Genomic DNA, 19,848 nt, shown 5'->3' on the forward strand with positions numbered 1-19,848 from the left:
AAACAGATTTAGTGGCCAGTTTAAGGCAATCTAGAGACAACACATGCTAAATGTGATGGCTTTTTATGGAACGGATCCTGAGATACCTTTTGCTGACTTCTTTTCCTCATCATAATTTTCTACATAGACTTCACAGAAGTGCATTAGGGATGAACTTGTTGGTAGCCATTTATTAATAACAGCCCTGTAGCTTCCCCTCCTATTTACAGTTACAAAGTTAACATTTAATAAGCACATATCCTGTGCCAGAAGCAGTTGGAAACATCTTCATGTGGATTATCCCCTTTGATCCTCACAATGACAGTATGATGTAGATACTATTATCACCCCCATTTTGGAAGTGAGAAAACTGTAGCTAAGTAACTTACTGCTAAGCAGAGGGCTGGCATGTGTACCCAGACCAACTGGCTCCAGAACCCATACTTCTAACCACTACACAGGATGCCTCTCCAAAGTCACACTTGCCTTCAACATGGACTCACCCATCAACATCTGCACAGAATTCTACACCCTTTGACTTTCAACCAGAAGGTGTTCCACACCTACCAAAGTTTCAATGTTTTGACTTCCATAATGGCTAAACTCAGTTTCTAGAAGGAAAAAGTGGAGACTGGTCCTAGGGATATAGCAGACAGGGCAGAATGAGGAACAGGAAAAATATTTCTAGAGTGAGCCTGAGGCCAAAAAAACCCAAAAAGCTGAGTAAAGGGGAGAACTGGTTTACGGGAGTTGCACCAGAGGTCGGGGGTCCTAGTACACCGCAAACATGTCTATTATGTCCTATAGCGGAGGGGCCGTCGTGGCCATGAAGTGGAAAAACTGTGTGGCCATCGCTGCAGACAGGTGCTTCGGGATCCAGGCCCAGATGGTGACCACGGACTTTCAGAAGATCTTTCCCATGGGTGACCGTTTGTACATCGGTCTGGCCGGACTCGCCACTGACGTCCAGACAGTTGCCCAGCGCCTCAAGTTCCGGCTCAACCTGTATGAGTTGAAGGAAGGTCAGCAGATCAAACCTTACACCCTGATGAGTATGGTGGCCAACCTCTTGTATGAGAAACGGTTTGGCCCCTACTACACTGAGCCGGTCATTGCCGGGTTGGACCCGAAGACCTTTAAGCCCTTCATTTGGTCTCTAGACCTCATCGGCTGCCCCATGGTGACTGAGGACTTTGTGGTCAGTGGCACCTGCGCCGAACAAATGTATGGGATGTGCAAGTCTCTCTGGGAGCCCAACATGGATCCAGAACACCTGTTTGAAACCATCTCCCAAGCCATGCTGAATGCTGTGGACCGGGATGCAGTGTCAGGCATGGGAGTCATTGTCCACATTATTGAGAAGGACAAAATCACCACCAGGACACTGAAGGCCCGAATGGACTAACCCTGTCCCCAGAGCCCACATTTTTTTTTTTTTAATAAAATAGCCTTTCTTTCAAAAACAAAAACAAAAACAAAAAATACCCAAAAAGCTTAGGAGGGAAAAGCAAGGCTCTTTAGGAAGAGGCTGTGTATGTGCTACCAGATGGGAGGAGGCCAGTTGGTAACCAGAGACAGCCTCTTCCTCTCACCAGGGACTGTACAATCTGGAAGTTCTGGAAGTTGCTTATCAACCCCTACCCACAGCTCCACCCTCTCAAGCTGCTGTGACCCTGGCCAGAACAGAAACACCTGTATTTCCCTTAGAAGGGCAGCCGCAGTTGGTCGGAGAGGTGAGGCTCTGGGCCAGAGAAGAGGCCAATGAGCAAGGAGGAAATACAGAGCAGTCAGTAGTCAATTCTATAGGGATGGGATGTCCCTTCCTCGCTTCCTAGTTGGAAGAAAGCAAAGAACCTCTACTCAAAAAGATCTTTTCCCTCATCACATCGTCAGATTTTTTGGTTAGTTTGCCAGAGAAAGTAAGACAGGACAGAATACCATTTCATTTACACTTTAATTTGAATTCTCTTACAAAAACTGGTTTTCTAACATCAAGTTGGATCTAGCTACACAATGGTTATAGGAATTTTGATAGGTAATTGGGAGCCCTGGGAGGTAGTGGAGCTTGGTTGGCTTTGAAGAGAAGAGGTCATCAACATGAAAAGTGCCAAAGAAAACTGATACCTAACTGTATCTCCAGTCAAATCTGCCTCTCCACAAACCACACAGGAAGTGCCTCTCCACTCAGCCAAGGGCCTTCTCCCATTTCTCTGCTGGTAGCTCAGCCTGGGGCAGAGGGACAGCTGCCAGCAGGTTGCTGGGACTAGCTCCTTAAAGTCAGCCTCCTTCTTCTCCCCCAGCTCTTCCCCTGGGAGAGTACACAGACCCCAAGGAAGCCTACAAAGGATGCTGGGAAAGGGTTTAGTGGTGGACCAAATAAAGGAAGAGGCAGGGTATTTTATGTTGCCCCAAAATGAAGATGCCCGGCCAGGTGTAATCCTAGCACTCTGGGAGGCTGAGGCAGGAGGAATGCTTGAGGTCAAGAGTTCAAAACCAGCCCAAGCAAGAGTGAGACCCCGTCTCTATAAAAAATAGAAACATTAGCTGGGCGGGGTGGCACATGCCTGTAGTCCCAGCTCCTCGGGAAGCTGAGGCAGGAGGATTGCCTGAGCCTAGGAGTTTGAGGCTGCTGTGAGCTAGGCTGATGCCATGGAACTGTAGCCCAGGCAACAGAGTCAGACTCTGTCTCAAAAAAAAAAGAAAGAAAGAAAAGAAGAAGAAGATGCCCATTAGAAGGACCTGTGCCTTTAACTGTAAAAGTGAGAGTCCTTCCCCCAAATATTAGCCATTCCACCCTATTACAGCACGTAAGGTAGGATGACTACAAGGTAGAACATTAATGAAGCACAACCACATTAAGGCACATTGCTGCTGCCATGGAGAACAAAGAGCAGTGTTTGTTCACAGGAGGTGCTCAATAAATGCTGAGTGAAAGAATAAGATGGAATATACTAAATAAATTATGGAAATTTCCCAAAACTCTATAGTCTGATAATGTGGTATTTTTGTCTTTATTTTCAATTCCCAGCTGAACTATTCATACACAGAACTACAAACCCTACACAAGTTACATGGGACAGAGCGTATTTCAGTGGCAAAGGAAGACTTTTACAAGAGCCCAAATGAGAAAAAATCTCTTTAAAATGAGACATCTGGCAAACCTGGCAATTCAATTTCTGTTTGTTGATGAAAATTTCATCTTTGAATCACTCTTCTTAAAATAGAGGCTTTAGGCTGGGCGTGGTGGCTCACGCCTGTAATCCTAGCACTCTGGGAGGCTGAGGCGGGCGGATTGCTCAGGTCAGGAGTTCGAAACCAGCCTGAGCAAGAGCGAGATCCCATCTCTACTATAAATAGAAAGAAATTAATTGGCCAACTAATATATATATATAAAAAATTAGCTGGGCATGGTGGCACATGCCTGTAGTCCCAGCTACTCGGGAGGCTGAGGCAGGAGGATTGCTTGAGCCCAGGAGTTTGAGGTTGCTATGAGCTAGGCTGACGCCACGGCACTCACTCTAGCCTGGGCAACAAAGCAAGACTCTGTCTCAAAAAAAAAAATAGAGGCTTTACAGAGAGCATTTTGTCTAGTTTTTCTTCCATAGCAGGCTCCATTGAGAACACAGAGGAAGCAGCAGTCTCAATCTAAAGCAATTTTATTTTCACATTAATGAACATTCTAACGCCAGTTCAGCAATATTTGTTGAGAAATGCACTGTGATTGAGACTTTGGTCTCATCCTTTCACAAACCTCCGTCCAGACTCTCCTCAGTGTGTTAACGAGTAAGATGCAGACAAGATGCCTCTTTACCCCCAAGTTTTTCAGAGGCTTTTTACTATGAGGAAAACAGCTCTGATCTGTAACCAAATACCTTCTCTGAGAAGATAGGAACAGAGAGACCCAGCTCTGCCTTAAACTAGCAGTGAACCCCAAACAACAGAGTGACTCAGAGACCAAGGCTTCAAGAACATGCTGGTCCACCTCAAAACGAAAACACAATGAGTCTTTTTTTCACTTCACTATTATGTTTTCATCAATCAAGCTGAAGGAGAGGAAGAAAAGGCTCTGGAAATCTTGGGAATATAAAAATCCAATTGTAACTTGTTAACAAAAAAAGGAGTACACAAGCCTGAAACTCCAAGATGTTAACAAATACAGATCTATGCTTATAGGCAGTGTCTACATTTTTTCCCTATAGCTGCAATACAAATTATGGGGACTCCTTCATTCACCAGGTATCTGGGTACCCGACTAAGCTCAAGTGCTGACATGGGGCAGGGAGACAGAGTAAGCAAAGCAGAGAGACAGGGCCTCGGCCCTTATGGAATTTACAGTCCCATGAGGTGGACAGATCTAAAATGATGCTAGAAACAAATATGTATAAAGAGCTAGCTAATACTTTCTACCACAAACAGGATCTTCTATTTACATGATACCCTAAAATCCTATTTTAGAATAAAATATAACCTCATTTTACAGGTGGAAAAAAGATACATGAAACAATTTGCCAAAGGTCATACAACAAATCACCTGAGTTCAGCAAGGCCTCGAAGTCCACATTCTTTCACTGCATCAGGTAAGCTCTGCCCTCTCACTGCTGTTCCCAGAAGCCCTCCCCAGGAAGGGACAACTCTACCATGGGCCCCTCTCCCCCAGACCCAGAGCCTTTGGACTGGCCTGTGTCCAGTGAATACTGTTTTAGGTGTCCATGGTACAATGTTAATGCTCTTCTCACTTGGCTCATGGGGAAATTTTCTGAGTCAATAACACAGGGAGCCCATAGGCCTTTTTTTTTTTTTTTTAAAGCAAAATAAACCTAAAATAGTTACTGGGCCCTGTAGGATTTTTTTTCCCCCACGCATACCCCACACCCCCGGCCCTGTAAGATTTTAAGGTACACAAAAAAAGGCACTAACAATATTACCTTAACACTGTTTTCCCTATCCTGATCAATTCAGTATTGACTAAGAGAATTTTCAAAACTGTCTCCTCCTCACCCTTAGAAATATCTTACTCACTACCTTCCAAACCAATTTAAAAATACATTGAATAGTGTCTTCCTGAAAACACTGTATAAATCAAATCATGATGACTTCTAGGCTCACTAGGGTAATTTACTAAGTTTTTTTATTGGGCAAACTATGAATCCTTCATTAACAATATTTAAATTCTGATGTTTTTAATTATCTGATATTAATAATTTTTTATTTTTCATAAAGTAGCCCAATCTAAGAATCATTTGTATGAATTTTTTAAATGTCTGCATAAACTTATTTGGGTAGATGCCATGCTTCCTGATTGATTAGGTTTAGATTCAAAAACTATTTCATTTATAATTTCCTACCTTGTGAACAGTTGGGAGGTCAAATTATAGCATCCACTCAGCCACTATTATGATGCGTAACCCTAAACAAGTCTGTTCATCTCTCTGTGACTACTTATTTGTATTGTGGGCACACGAGTAGCCTTTCTCCATTTTACATAGACGATGAGGCTAAATGAAACTAAAGAGGTAAATGCAAAAGGTACTATTTAAAGTCAAGATATTTGATCATCTTTCTGTACCTGGCTCCTACCAAAGGGCCTAACACAAAACAGAAACTCAGTAAACATTTGAAGAAAGGATGAAGCTCCCCTATGCAGAAGCTGACGGGGGGCTCTCATACAGCACAGGTATGGAAACCTAACCTTAAGGAACCAAATGGTGGGTCAGGTTAACCACAATAGAAATAGGCAATACACACACAGCCTGCAGGGCCACAATACAAGGTTCTACATCCAACCACCAAACACTGTACCACCTATCACTGCATGCCACAGAGATACACAAAAGCAGCTCAAACATGTCGCTCAAAATCAATTTTGTTTCTCAATCTAAACTGTATTATTTTCTTTTCAATGATTCTCTAACCAAGATATCAAAGTATTCCTGCTACTAGTGCATCCCTTTTTAAACCTAAAATCAACTTTGTGCTAGAATAAAGTAGTTCTGTAAATAAATGTCTACTAACATCCTTACTATCCATTGGGTGATAAATTTTCAGTTATTTCAATCGGTACAGTACTCTTAAATAAAATATGTTGCCAATTCCTCCTCCAAGGTGAAAGGGCCTCTTATCCCCACAGTGTGCTGTGCCATCCCTGGGGGCAGGCCACCCAGTCTCAGGGTCTGGACTCCTACTCCCTGAAGACCCCAGACTCCCAAAACACCTGGGGTCAGGGAAAAGCCACAGTAGCTTCTCTGGGGTTGAGGTTGGCTGGTGAGAGAGAATGGGGCTGAGGACCACCAATCCCCTCCAAGGGGCTGCTAAGGAAGAGAACCTAGAGTTGGAGTTTTAACATAAGATAACCAGAATAGGCAAGTGATAAGGATGAGTTTACACAGATATCAGTGAAAACTGCTGACAGGGATGCTAATTAGAAATGCTGAAGAATGAAGAAGCAACAAATGAATAAACAAGAACTGTGAAAATTTGATTTGGCCATGTATAAATTAATACTATAATTATTTATATGAACTGCTTACCTAATTACCATGCAGCACAATAATGATCATGCATATCACTGAAGAAGTCAAATTATGAGTGTTTGATTTCATCGCAACACTGAATTGAGGTCACACATGCTTGTCTTCCATAAATTGTTGTTCAAATAGCATGTTTGTTTACTAACAACTTAAAGCTGAAATGAACAGCCCTAGGTAAGTATGAACTTGTGTTGCTGCAAAAACATTAACAGTCCTGGAGCACAACCTTGAAAACTAGAATAGCAGGAGCTCACGGGGGCTCAGAGCACTATACAGGGATTCCAGGAGCAACAAATTTATCTTGTAGTTTTATTATACATGACTGTAACTACACTGCCATTGCTCTTCTATTAATTTGAATAAGGATTCTTGGCCCCACATACCGCCATCCTTCATTTGAAACTGTCAAGGATTTATAGTAACAGGAAACTTGGAGTTGTGTAGGCAGATAACTAAATTGTGGCTGGCTGGAGAGAAAAGCTTCCTCTGAGCATACAAAGTGTAGTTTGGGTTTGTAATGACCATTCAGGGTTAGGACTCCAGACATTGCCAATCACAAAGCAACAGGAGCTTGTTTTGCCTTTCCTAGAAGTTTTCAGTCCTACACACAGTCCTTGAGCTTTGTGTGGAGATATTCTCGCAGCCAAGGGCTAGGACTCTCAGCCTGAGTGAGAACGCCCTAGGCACCCAGGTAATAGCCCCACTGTTAGTTATCCTGTGCACACAGAGGAATAAGTAGCTTATTCCAGCAGAGCACAGGCCAAAGCAAAGGCAAGGATAACTTTAAACTTTATCAAACCCTTCAAATCCAAACTATACTCCATTTCACAAAAAGTGCCAATCTTACTTTCTGCACACTTGCCAGTAAATAAATAACCACATAAATCCTGAAAGGAGTTAAGAAAGGTTTGCCTTTTCTTCTTTCCATATCACTAGTTCCCACTCAGTTCAAGGGGTCATAGGTCTTCTCTATGGGAACACTCATTTGAAGATTTAGCTTTCACCATGATAAACAAAAGGAGGTTAAAACAAACCAAAAGACTGATTTATGGGCCTGCTCAATAAAAAAAAAAAAGCTATCATACAATTCAGGCCTTCATCTACAAACTCCTATGCACACCAAAACAAGTAATGGGGTTGTTCTAAAGCAAATACTACCCTTCCACTAAGGAGGGGAAAAAGTATTTCATTTTGGTTAAGAATTACAAAAATCAAGTCCTTTCACAAAACCCCATTCTCCCTTTCAGACTATAATACCGCATTTAGAAGCAGAGTTACAGCAGAGATCAACCTCACAGCTGCAAATCAACAGTCACCAACTCCTGTGGATTCCACCTCCTGAATATCTGTCAAATTTGGCTTGTCTTCTAACCTACTGGTACCGCCTTCCCTGGGTCCCTTAATCATCGTGTACTCCTAGTCAGTCTCAACCCCTTTGATTCATTTCCCCAAAATCTGAAGTGGTCTTCCTAAATTGCAAATCCATCATGACCTTCAGTGTAAAATCCAACTCATTAACATAGGCACCTCCCTCCTACACACCAGGCAGTTACCTGCAGTTCTCTCAATGTGCCACGCTCTCCAGACATCCATTCTTTGCACATGCTGTACCCTCTCTCCAGCTTAGAACAACTCTCTCTTTCCCTCTTCTTGGCCTGTACAACTCCTATGAGCTCTAATACTCCACTCAGACTTCATCTCTGCTAGGAAGAACATTTCCCTTACTTCCTCTCTCATGCTCCAGCATCCCTGTTTCGTAGCACTCATCACACTATCATCTACCTCCCCCATCAGAAAATCGGAAGGCTGGGATTGAAATTTCTTTTCTCTCTATAACTCCACTGGCCAGCACATAATCTGGCACAAACTAGGCACTCACTAAACCAAGAAACTGCCATTATCCTACAGTTTCAAATGAACACAACTCCCCCTACCTCCCAAGAGAGTTATGCTAAAATCTTCTAACCATTTAAATGCACTTAGAAATTAGGATTCGATGTTAACTGCTAGTCTTTGTAAACTACTTATGAGTCTAAGATAACTTTTCATTAACAATAATGATAAGTATGGCAAATGTCAGTTGAAGTATATTATAGCATGGTGTGATGGAAAAAACATTGACTCTGGAGTCCGTGAGATGGGATTGAGTTTAGACAAGTTATATAAGCCTAGGTCTGTGGTTTTATGGCAGAATTTATTTAAGTCTCAGAATGTGTTTAGTATAGTATGTGACATATACAGACCCTCCCCTGCTCCCACCCCACTGTACTGCATGAACCTGGGTGTACAGTGGAAAAAAAGAAACATGTTCCCAGGTAATAATCTATGGCAATAGAGGTCAGAACCTCAAGGAGGGCACTTTTGGCTGGGAGGTGACACAAAAGAGCCTTCTGGGGCATTGGGAATGTTATCCTCGTGATGCTTACACAGATGTATACGTAGTTAAAAATACAGTGATTTGTACACGTAATATCTATGTGCTCAACTGTATATAAATTACACTTAGATATTTTTTTTACTAATAAAAGAAACACACTCCCCCTGTGATAGAAGGCAGCCCAAAAGACAATGCTCTGAAGTCAAAGTATGTTAGTACACGTAAAGCAATGACTCTGACCTGGGATCACAGTGTTATTGTAAAGGGTAAGCAAATGCACGCATAAACCTGGTACTGGCAGTAAGCAGAATAAGTGTTTCATAGAATAATTTATCACAATGTCCCAAAGGTACAGAGAAGCTACCATATTTAATAAAACACAAATTTATTTCAGGGAGTTACTGAGTTCATAATCACTCTATCATATTGTATTTTCTCAATCAACAAATACTCAAAGCACACCTGTTGGGACTAAAACTATTTTTTGAATTGTTTGAATTGTCTCTCTCCCTCTTTTTCTCAAGCCTAGAGATAAAGTCTTAAAACTGCCAAGCCAGCATCCAATCCCACAACAATCTGGTCCCAACCAACCTTGCCAACCTCACCTCCACTGCCTCCTGCTGGACAGCTGCTTTACTCTCTGCTGGGCAAACAGGTCTTTCCCTCCCTTTCTTCAAAGGCAGGGCCCCACTTCCTAATTGTATAAGTGGTAGAGCGGAGGGGTATCCAGACCACTCTACCCCATTACCATCTCCTCATCCAAACTCCCTGAGCACTGGCTATGTACACCTATGGCTAAATGGCTGAGTACCTACAAGGAGGCTAGACTCCCTCTGTATAAATATTAATAATATTAGCAACTGACGTTACTATATTCTAGCCACTGTTCTAAGTACTTTATATGTACTACCTCATTTAATCCTCACACAACCTTATATGAGAAGTTCTATTATTACAGATGAGAGAATGAAAGCAAAGAAATTAAAGTTATTTATATCTCCCAACTGGTAGGTGACAAAGGCAAGATTTGAGCCCAGGCAGTTTGACTCCAGAGCCATTATCCAATAGGGCCTTTGCTTATTTACTTTTTATTTTGAACTAATATTAGGCTTATAGAAGAGTTGCAAAGATAGCACAAATAATTCCCATACCTCTTTTGCCCAGCTTCCTCTTAGGTATTGTATGTGTGTGTGTGTGTGTGTGTGTGTGTGTGTGTGTGTGTTCTGGTTTTGAGACAGAGTCTCACTCTGTCACCTGGACTAGATTGCTCTGGTGTCAGCCTAGCTCGCACCAATCTCAAACTCCTGGGCTCAAGCGATCCTACTGCCTCAGCCTCCTGAATAGCTGAGACTACAGGCATCTGCCACCACACTCAGCTAATTTTTTGTTTTTTTTTTTAGTAGATGCTGGGTCTCGCTCCTGCTGAGGCTGGTCCCAAACCTGAGCTCAAGCAATCCTCCCACCTCGGCCTCCCAGAGTGTTAGGATTATAGGCATGAGCCACTGTGCCCAGCCTCCTCTTACGTTAACATCTATAGAACCATGGTACAGCTAACTCTTGAACAACCAGGTTTGAACTGCATGGGTCCAGTTATACACAGATTTTTTTTCAACCAAACATGGATCAAAAATACAGTATTTGCAGGATGTGAAACCTTCACAAGCAGAAGGTTGACTTTGTGTACACGTGGGTTCCTCAGAGCCGACTTCCAGACTTGAATATGTGCAGATTTTGGTACACACAGGGGTCCTGCAACCAATCCCCCACATATACTGAGAGGTATGACTGTATATTGATCAAAACTTAAGAAATTAGTGTTCATTTTAGCAGCACATGTACTAAAATTCAAATGATACAGAGAAGATTAACATAGCTCCTGTGCAAGGATAACATGCAAATTCATGAAGCACTTCCACATTAAAAAAGAAAGAAATGAACACTGGTACAATATTCCTAACTATAGACTTAGCTGAGATTTCTCCAGTTTTTACACTCACATCCTTTTTCTGTTCCAACATCCTACATTGCATTTAGTTGTCATGTCTCTTTAGTCTCCAGTCTGTGACACTTTCTCAGTCTTTCCTTGTCTTTCATGGCCTTGACACTTTTAATGAGTACTACTCAAGTATCTTGTAGAACAGCAACCTTTTTGGCACCAGGGGCCGGTTTCATGGAAAACAATTTTCCCATGGACTAGGGACGGGGGGTGGAGGGTTGACGCAGAGCTTGGGTAATATGTGCCCCATTTCCTAACAAGTAACAGGCCGAGGCCCAGGAGCTGGGGACCGCAGTTGTATAATGTCCTTCAATTTGAGTGTATCTGTTTTCTCATGATTAGACTGAAGTTATGGATTTGGGGGGAAGAACACAAGAGGTGAAGGGTCCTTCTCATCACATCATGTCAGGGAGTATGTGATATCAACATGAGTAATCACTGGTGATATTAACCTTGATCGCCTGGTGAAAGCAGTGTCTGGCAGTAACTATAAAATTACTATTTTTCTGTCTAGCCCACACTTAAGAGGGAAATTAAATTACATCTCCTGGAGAGGGGACTATCATAGAATATGTGGACATGGGCTGAAATCATCATGGTAATTAACAAATATTTTAGGGGAGATACTTTGAAGCCATGCAAATATTTTATTTCTCCTTAAGCTTTTACTCACTAATTTTATTCTTCACTGGCAGCTTGCCTACAGCAATTATTACTGTGGTATGCTAATGGCAATTTTCTATTCCCTCATTCTTTCTACTTTTATTAATTGGAATTCCTCTGTAAGAAAGAGCTATCTGTTCTCCCCTATTTATTTATTTAGTCAATTGCATTGTGAACTCACAGATATTTATTTTATTCTTTGGTTTATACTCCAACATTACTGTTATTTATTTTGTTTAAATTGTTTCAGCTTTGGTTACTGAGAGTTCTTTCAGGTTGGTTTCTGTGTCTCTTTGACATGTCCCTCTTTTTTACTTCCCCTGCCCCAGTCCTAGAATCAACCAAGGAGCTAATAAGGCCATTTTTGCTCCAATCAAGCCAATTTCTGAGGACAGTTGTCAAGTTTTGTGTTCCTAAGTATCTCCTACAGTGCTACAGATAACATACAGTGATTAGGCAGTAATCAGTATTTGCTGATGAAAGCTTCAGGGGCAGAGAGAGCAACTGCCCACTCACACGGATGAGGGGAGGAGACAAACCTCCTCCTCTTCCTACCTACCCTTCTGGCCAAAGTATATAAAAGACCTCACCCACGTGCCGGCACATAGTAAGAGGCCAGTAATCAGTATTTCCTTTCCCCAGTCTGACTGCAGCTGCTTTAAAGACCTGCTAATCCACCTTCCCCCAGACCCCTGCCAGGAAATGCTAAAAACACTGCCTTTTTTTTTTAAATAGATGGGAAAACTGAGATGCAGGAAAAGTAAAAAATATTCCCAAGATCATACAGATAGAGGGAGGCTGATGTAGGACCAGGGGAAGTCGCCTGCCCGAGAGGCACCGCTTTCCCATGCTCTTCTCCAGTGCACTCTGAGAGAGGATGGTTCCTGGAGACAAGGCTTCCTCCCGGGGGGTCGGGGGGAGGGTGTGGGGGGGGGGTGTCGGGGGAGTGGGGAACCTGAGGCCTTAAGGTGAAATGTGGCCTTCCTGGCCCTTAAGTGTGCCCTTTTGACTGAATCCAAATTTTACAGAATAGCTCCTTTATTAAAAGGGGAGCAGAGAAATGTGAAGCTTTACTTGCCTCCTTTGGTGCTTAAAAAAGAACAATATTGAAATCAGAAGGCTGCAGGTCCCCCACCCCTGAAAAAGATGCACGTATTTCCAGACCCCAAAGATCTAGACAGACCTAGATTAAGCTAAAATACTGTGACAAAAACAAATTTAAGGCTTAACTTAAGAATTTCATCCAGTTACCTACACACCGAATAAAAGGCTAAAATTAACATCAATGAAGGAGGGAGAGATAAGATTTTGTACCACTCAAATCCAGATGGCCACATGAACCCAAAGACCAATCAACGAGATTAAAACAACATGAATCAGGCAGGGTGCGGTGGCTCACGCCTGTAATCCTAGCACTTTCAGAGGCCAAGGCAGGAAGAATGCTTGAGCTCAGGGGTTTGAGACCAGCCTGAGCAAGAGCGAGACCCTGTCTCTACTATAAATAGAAAGAAATTAGCCGAACAACTAAAAATAGAAAAAATTAGCCAGGCACAGTGGCGTGTGCCTCTAGTCCCAGCTACTTGGGAGGCTGAGGCAGGAGGATCACTTGAGCCCAGGAGTCTGAGGTTGCTATGAGCTAGGCTGATGCCATGGCACTCTAGCCCTGGCAACAGAGTGAGACTGTCTCGAAAAAAATAAAAGAAAAAAAGAAAAAGAAAAAGGAAAAAAAAACATGAATCACAATCAAAACAACATCAAAAAGCAGTCAGTTAAGCCTATAGATGTCAAAATTTCATGAGGCCCAGTAGCTGGTAACAAGAAAAATTTATGCCAGCCAGATTCACCATCTGATGACTCCAATAACCTCATTATTTCATCACCAAAAGAAAATCAGATAATTTTTGAGCAATGGAAATGTAAAAAATAATTTTTAAAAATTATAGGAGCACCAATAATGGTGGTTATTAAGTTGTTAGATAGATAATAGAGTCAGCCCTCCATATCCATGGGTTATGCACATCTGTGTATTCAACCAACTATGGATCAAAAATATTTGGGGGGAAAAAAGGAATGGTTGCATCTGTACTTAACATGTACAAACTCTTCTTGTCATTATTCCCTATACAATACAGTATATTTACATAGCATTCACATTATATTTAGTTATTATAAGTAATCTAGCAATGATTTAAAGTACACGGAGGAAGTACATAGGTTACATGCAAATACTATGTCATTTTATGAAACACATCAAGAACTTGAGCATCCTGGGATTTCAGTCTCCTCAGGGGGATCCTAGAATCAATCCCTCAAGGATACAAAGGATGACTGTATTCACACTTTTTTCAAAGACCCAGACTTGTGGCCCAAACTCACAGTGGACTCAATTCATCAAAAAATGTTTTTCTACATGATGATTTGACTGATAAATAGATGTGTAGGGGCTGGGTGCAATGGCTGTAATCCTAGCACACTTTGGGAGGCTAAGGCAGAAGGATCGTTTGAGGCCAGAAGTTCAAGACCAGCCTGAGCAAAAGCGAGACTCCGTCTCTATAAAAAATAAAAATATTAGCCAGGCATGGTGGCATTTGCCTGTAGTCCCAGCTACTTGGGAGACTGAGGCAGGAGGATCACTTGAGACCCAGAGTTTAAAGCAGTGAGCAATAATGAAGCCACTGCACTCTACCCAAGAGATAGAGCAAGACCCTGTCTGGGGGTGGGGGGAGACAGCTCTATCAATTTGGTTAACAAAACATAATTAGTAAAAGTACTGGATCCTGATTCCTTTTAAACTCTTTCTTTAAAAAATTTAAAGTGAAGCAATAAGTCCTAGATCATTTACTTTAAAACCTTTTTGGGCCGGGTGTGGTGGCTCACACCTGTAATCCTAGCTCTCTGGGAGGCCGAGGCGGGCGGATTGCTCAAGGTCAGGAGTTCGAAACCAGCCTGAGCAAGAGCGAGACCCCATCTCTACTATAAATAGAAAGAAATTAATTGGCCAACTAATATATATTAAAAAAATTAGCCGGGCATGGTGGCACAAGCCTGTAGTCCCAGCTACTTGGGAGGCTGAGGCAGGAGTGTCGCTTGAGCCCAGGAGTTTGAGGTTGCTGTGAGCTAGGCTGATGCCATAGCACTCACTCTAGCCTGGGCAACAAAGTGAGACTCTGTCTCAAAAAAAAAAAAAAACCTTTTTGAAAGTCTGCTATGGGCCTGCTAAAGATGGGGAAAGGGACTGCTGATTAGTGACTAGCAAGAAAGCCATTCTCCAGCTGGTCTTAAACATACAATTATGGAGATAGCAATAGACTAAAAAGTAACAAATCTGGAATCTCTGCCAATTTCAACATATGAGGTATTTTCATTTGTAGGTAAAAAGTAATAGAGCTATTCTATTACTGCTAAGTACATAGGACCCATAGGTATTTCTGGAGCTACTTAGCTAGAATACTATCTTTTCTTACACTTCTACCATCAGAGACTCAGACATCTTTCTGGTGGCCATGATCTCTGTATAAAATAGACCTAAAGGCCCTGCCAACAGAAAATCTCAGTTCTGGGCAAGTCACTTACATCTCTGAATCATGTAGGTACAATGGGCACTAATACCTGTATGTAAGAATTGTGAAGATTAAAGCACCAAGGATTATGGAAAGTAACATTTCCCATTCCACAATCCCAGGCTTCAAGCTAGCATCGACAATCTGAACCAGCCAGAGAATACTCTCTGACAATCATTTTATGGACAATTATTATTTTGGAAAGCTAAATTTGGTTGTTAAACTACAATGAGGGAGGGGAGAGAATCATGAAAAAGCAGAGCTTTGCAGTCATTGGAAATAACTTCAAATATACACGCTTCTGGCTTCTTGCCAACTGTTTAGACTCACTTCCCTTGCACACACTCTGGGTCTGGTGGTGCATCTGGCAGTCCATGTGTCCACAACAAATCTTTATCATTTTGAACTGGGGGGAGAGAGAGAGATGAATTTTCTCACAGGCAAAATTTATGATTACAGGAACCTGCTTGAGAGAAAGATGAGAATTTTCTAGAAGAAAAGTAAAAAAAAAAAAGCAATGTGGGAGGCTTTTTCCTCTTCATGAACTGTAGGGCATTCCCCTACATTCTTTAATATATCGTTTGGCATAAGTTTAAAGACATTCCCTCATCTAACTTTCCTATATTCCAGGGAAATTGCCAATGATTAAAATAATAATAATAATAATAATAATAATAAGCCTACCTCACTTTATGTAGTCAAAACGTTCCAAAAGGATTTTGTGTTACATTCTTGAGTAAAAGGAAGAACTCCCAGTTGCATAATAACTAAGAGCAAGAACTCCACAGCCAGTCTGCCTGGATTCTAAACCATGCTCTGTCACTTATTAGCTCACTACTTGGGCAAGCTACTTGATCACTCTGTGCTTCAGCTTCCTATCAGTAAAATGGCAATACTACAGTGCCTTCCCCAAAGAGCTGCTATGAGGACAAAATGAGTTAATATTTGTTAAGTGCTTAGAACAGTGTATGGCATAAAGTAACTGCCATAAAAGCATTTTATTAAAATAAATAAATCCCTAATTAATCTTTTCAATAAAATTTTACCTAAACATATGGCAAGTGATGGCTTAAATCTCATCCAATGAGACTGAGTTCTCCAAGTAGTCATACGCAGTGCTGTACCAGCAAGTTTGGGAGTCACAGACTCCTGGCTCTGCACTCCTCTGCGTGGCCCTAGGCTAGTCACTTTAACCACTCTCTAAACTTTTGCTTCTTCATCAGTAAAATGGGAATAACAACAATTATCCAGGTAAAGTGAGAAAAACAGATGTAAGGTTCTTGGCATAAAGTATTAAGCACTCAAGAAGTGACACTATCCCTTGATGCCAAAGACACATGTACACATCCACCTATTAACACAACACAGGCAGGAGCAACAGCTCTGAGCTGTTTTGAGTTAACTACCTCAAACACTACAGCATGGGCTGGGCTTTGCACTGCAGTTTTATCTCAGCTGTAGGGCAACCTGAAGAAGCAAGAATCAGGTGGCTGGATCCAAAGAGGACAAAAGTCAATGCACAGACTTCATCAGGCCAAATCAGAGAATGAGTGGTTGGTGTGATATGGATAGGTACAAACAAAGCCAGAACTGGGGCTCTCCTCCCCAGGCCCACCAAAGAGGTAAAGATCTAAAAACAAACACCAGAAAGAAAGTCTAAGAATCTTCCAGTGACTCAGGTAAACATCCCTGGACTGATCTGCTCAGTAATCTTTTCCGGCCATCATACTTCTTGTAAGTAGGTCTCAACTAAAATTTCAAAGGAAAAATAACTTGAGAAATGGATTGTGTTTAAGGGAAACTGAAAAGAAAATGACACAAAAAAATGCTTATTTGGGTGAAAAGAAAACAAAATCAACGGGTTAGGTCATGTGGACAAACGACTGTGGTGCATGCAGACATCACCTTTAGAAGGATCTAAGATTCAAGCACCACTTCCAAATATACTAGTTTGTGTTTCCTAAAAATCTGATGCCTCAATTAACAATGCCACTTTTTCTACTTTTTCACAGATAAGAATAGTCTCTCCAATTTTTTTAAATAAAATATGTTCCTTAAAAAAATTAACACTCTTTTTTTTTTTTTTTTGAGACAGAGTCTCACTTTGTTGCCCAGGCTAGAGTGAGTGCCGTGGCATCAGCCTAGCTCACAGCAACCTCACACTCCTGGGCTCAAGCAATCCTTCTGTCTCAGCCTCCTGAGTAGCTGGGACTACAGGCATGCGCCACCATGCCCGGCTAATTTCATATATATATATATATATTAGTTGGCCAATTAATTTATTTTATTTATAGTAGAGACGGAGTCTTGCTCTTGCTCAGGCTGGTTTCGAACTCCTGACCTCGAGCAGAGTGCTAGGATTACAGGCGTGAGCCACCGCGCCAGGCCAACACTCTTGAGATTTTAAATTTTCTCTACAACTGGAAGGAATTGTAATTAGGATATCTGACCTTACACATTGCAAAGCTGAGAGTCACGATATCCACAAAAGAAAAAATGGTAATAAAAAATATACTTTCTTAATCCTAGTAAGGACAAGCACTTAATAATTCCTTCCAAATATAAAATGTTACTAATTTAATATCAATGAATGCTCAACAAATGCTGACTACTGGCAGTATTTTTTTTTTTTTTTTTGAGACAGAGTCTCACTCTGTCACCTGGGCTAGAGTGCCGTGGCATCATCATAGGTCACTGCAACCTCCAACTCCTAGGCTCAAGTAATCCTTCTGCCGCAGCCTCCCAACTAGCTGGGACTATAGGTGCCCACCACCATGCCTGGCTAATTTTTTCTATTTTTGGTAGAGATGAAGTTTCATTCCTGCTCAGGCTGGTCTTGATCCTCCCTCCTGGGCCTTAGTGGCACTATTATTAATAGGACATACATTTGGAGCTGCTTTCCCAGTCACAGTAAAGGGCCTGACTAATCTCCGCACATCATGTCGTTTCTAGTCATCACTGGTAGGGATAAGCGCAGTGTGTAGCCATGACAAAGGATGGACCTCATCACGTGGAGGGAGAGACACACCACCCCCTCAGCCTTCCAAGAACTGTATGTTTGAAATTTCGCATAATAAAAGTTAGAACATGGGGCAAGGGGAGAAAAAAAAAAGTTAGAACAACAACAGAAAGCTATTTCATTGTTCCTAGAACATATTGCATATATTTGTATTACTAATAACCCTCTTCTTAACATCTTGCCTCTGAAAAAGAACCAGTGAGGCCCTAAGTTGACCATTAAAAACGCTGTGCTTGCACAAAGGTAACTTTCTGAAAATAAGCAGCATTTAGTGGCCACAGATCAGTATATTACATCCCAATAGAAGAACCCAGGAGTGTAAGGGGCCTCAGAGCTATGAGTCCTCAAATTCAACTGCACATACATGATTTTGCAATGGTTGAATATTCAAATTACCCCAATATCCTACTGAGTATATAAAACGTTGTAAGCATGAATGTGCACGAAAACTTATCTATAGGATGTTCATCACAGAGCTGTTCTAATAGCAGAAACTAAAAACAATCACATGTCCCATGGCAGGAAAGGGGTTAATTATAATTCATCTACACTATGTATACTACTTATCCACTTAAAATGAGGTTGGGGGGATAAAAAAATGATAGGAAAATGTACACAATATGTTAAGTGAAAGTTTGAGACAAAGTATGTAAAGAACAATGTCATTTCTGTTAAAAAAGAAAAAGTTTGCACAGAAAAAAGACCAAGTATGCATACCAAAACTATAATAATTCATTTCTTTAGGTGGGGAATTATAAATGATTTTATCTTCTTTTTTGTGCATTTATGTGTTTTGTAATTTTTCTACAATAAAGACAGAGGTTTATAACCCCTTATTTATAATTCAGAAATCCAAAAAGCTCTGAAAATATATTCTTGTAAGTTAGTGGCAAACTTGTTTAACTGCAAAACTTGACCACAAGTGATATGAAGCTGCTTCATATTTATCCCATTTAGTGTGAATATTTACAGATTTCACTAAAGACATATAATGTTACAGAGTGTTGCCAGAATCCCACTGGGGGCTCACTATCACTCTCCAACAACCCCAAAATTATGGATTTCAAAATATCTCTGGTCCCAAGGTTTCAAACAAAGGATTGTGGACCTATATTGGTTTGTAACTTTGCCACTATCATTATTTTTTAGGCTTTTAAAAATGGGACTCTTCATACTTGAAAAGGTTGGGAGCCTCTACTATAAATTAATATAAATTTTAAAATGGCAACAATAATAAAAATACATCCTTAACAAACAAGATCATCATTCTCATTCATCAAGGGTGGCAAGCATCTGGCTCCCATCAGATGATTCTAGCAGCCAAGGTTTACCAAGCCCTTGGCATGTGCAGGCATTATATGCCTTACATACTTTAGCTCATTTCATGCTGCTTAAGAAGGTAGGTACCATTGCAGGCCCATTGCACATATGAAGACACAGAGGCTCAGAGAAGTTTACTTAACTTGCCTAAAAGTCATAGGCAGAACTGGGTTAAAGCCTGACCCTTAGCAGCCATGCTATACGCTCACCACCTAAGTCAGCAGGCAGTTCTGCTTCCTGGATCACCTCCACCATTTTTAATAGTAGTAATAACATCACAAGCAGATACAACTGACTTGTTTTAAAAATTCTTTTTTGATTTGTAAACTAAATGAACTTGATCTACAAATTACTGAGAAAGGATAAATATGAAGCCATACCATGTAATTTCTAGTATTACTACCATT

General features: G+C 41.3%; 1 protein-coding gene, 1 non-coding gene and 1 pseudogene across 5 annotated transcripts in view; 2 read left to right on the top strand and 1 right to left on the bottom strand.

Annotated features, from left to right (window-relative positions):
• Positions 1-19,848, bottom strand: part of ANKS1A (ankyrin repeat and sterile alpha motif domain containing 1A) — a 189,187-nt gene that overhangs the window by 163,191 nt on the left and 6,148 nt on the right. The window lies entirely within an intron of this gene.
• LOC105861363 (proteasome subunit beta type-3 pseudogene) lies at positions 765-1,415 on the top strand (annotated as a pseudogene).
• Positions 10,698-10,804, top strand: LOC142871227 (U6 spliceosomal RNA). Its single transcript, XR_012919489.1, has one exon. It is a non-coding gene; the product is annotated as a U6 spliceosomal RNA (small nuclear RNA).

Source organism: Microcebus murinus, chromosome 5 (genome assembly GCF_040939455.1).
Source record: "Microcebus murinus isolate Inina chromosome 5, M.murinus_Inina_mat1.0, whole genome shotgun sequence".
Classification (NCBI taxonomy): domain Eukaryota; kingdom Metazoa; phylum Chordata; class Mammalia; order Primates; family Cheirogaleidae; genus Microcebus; species Microcebus murinus.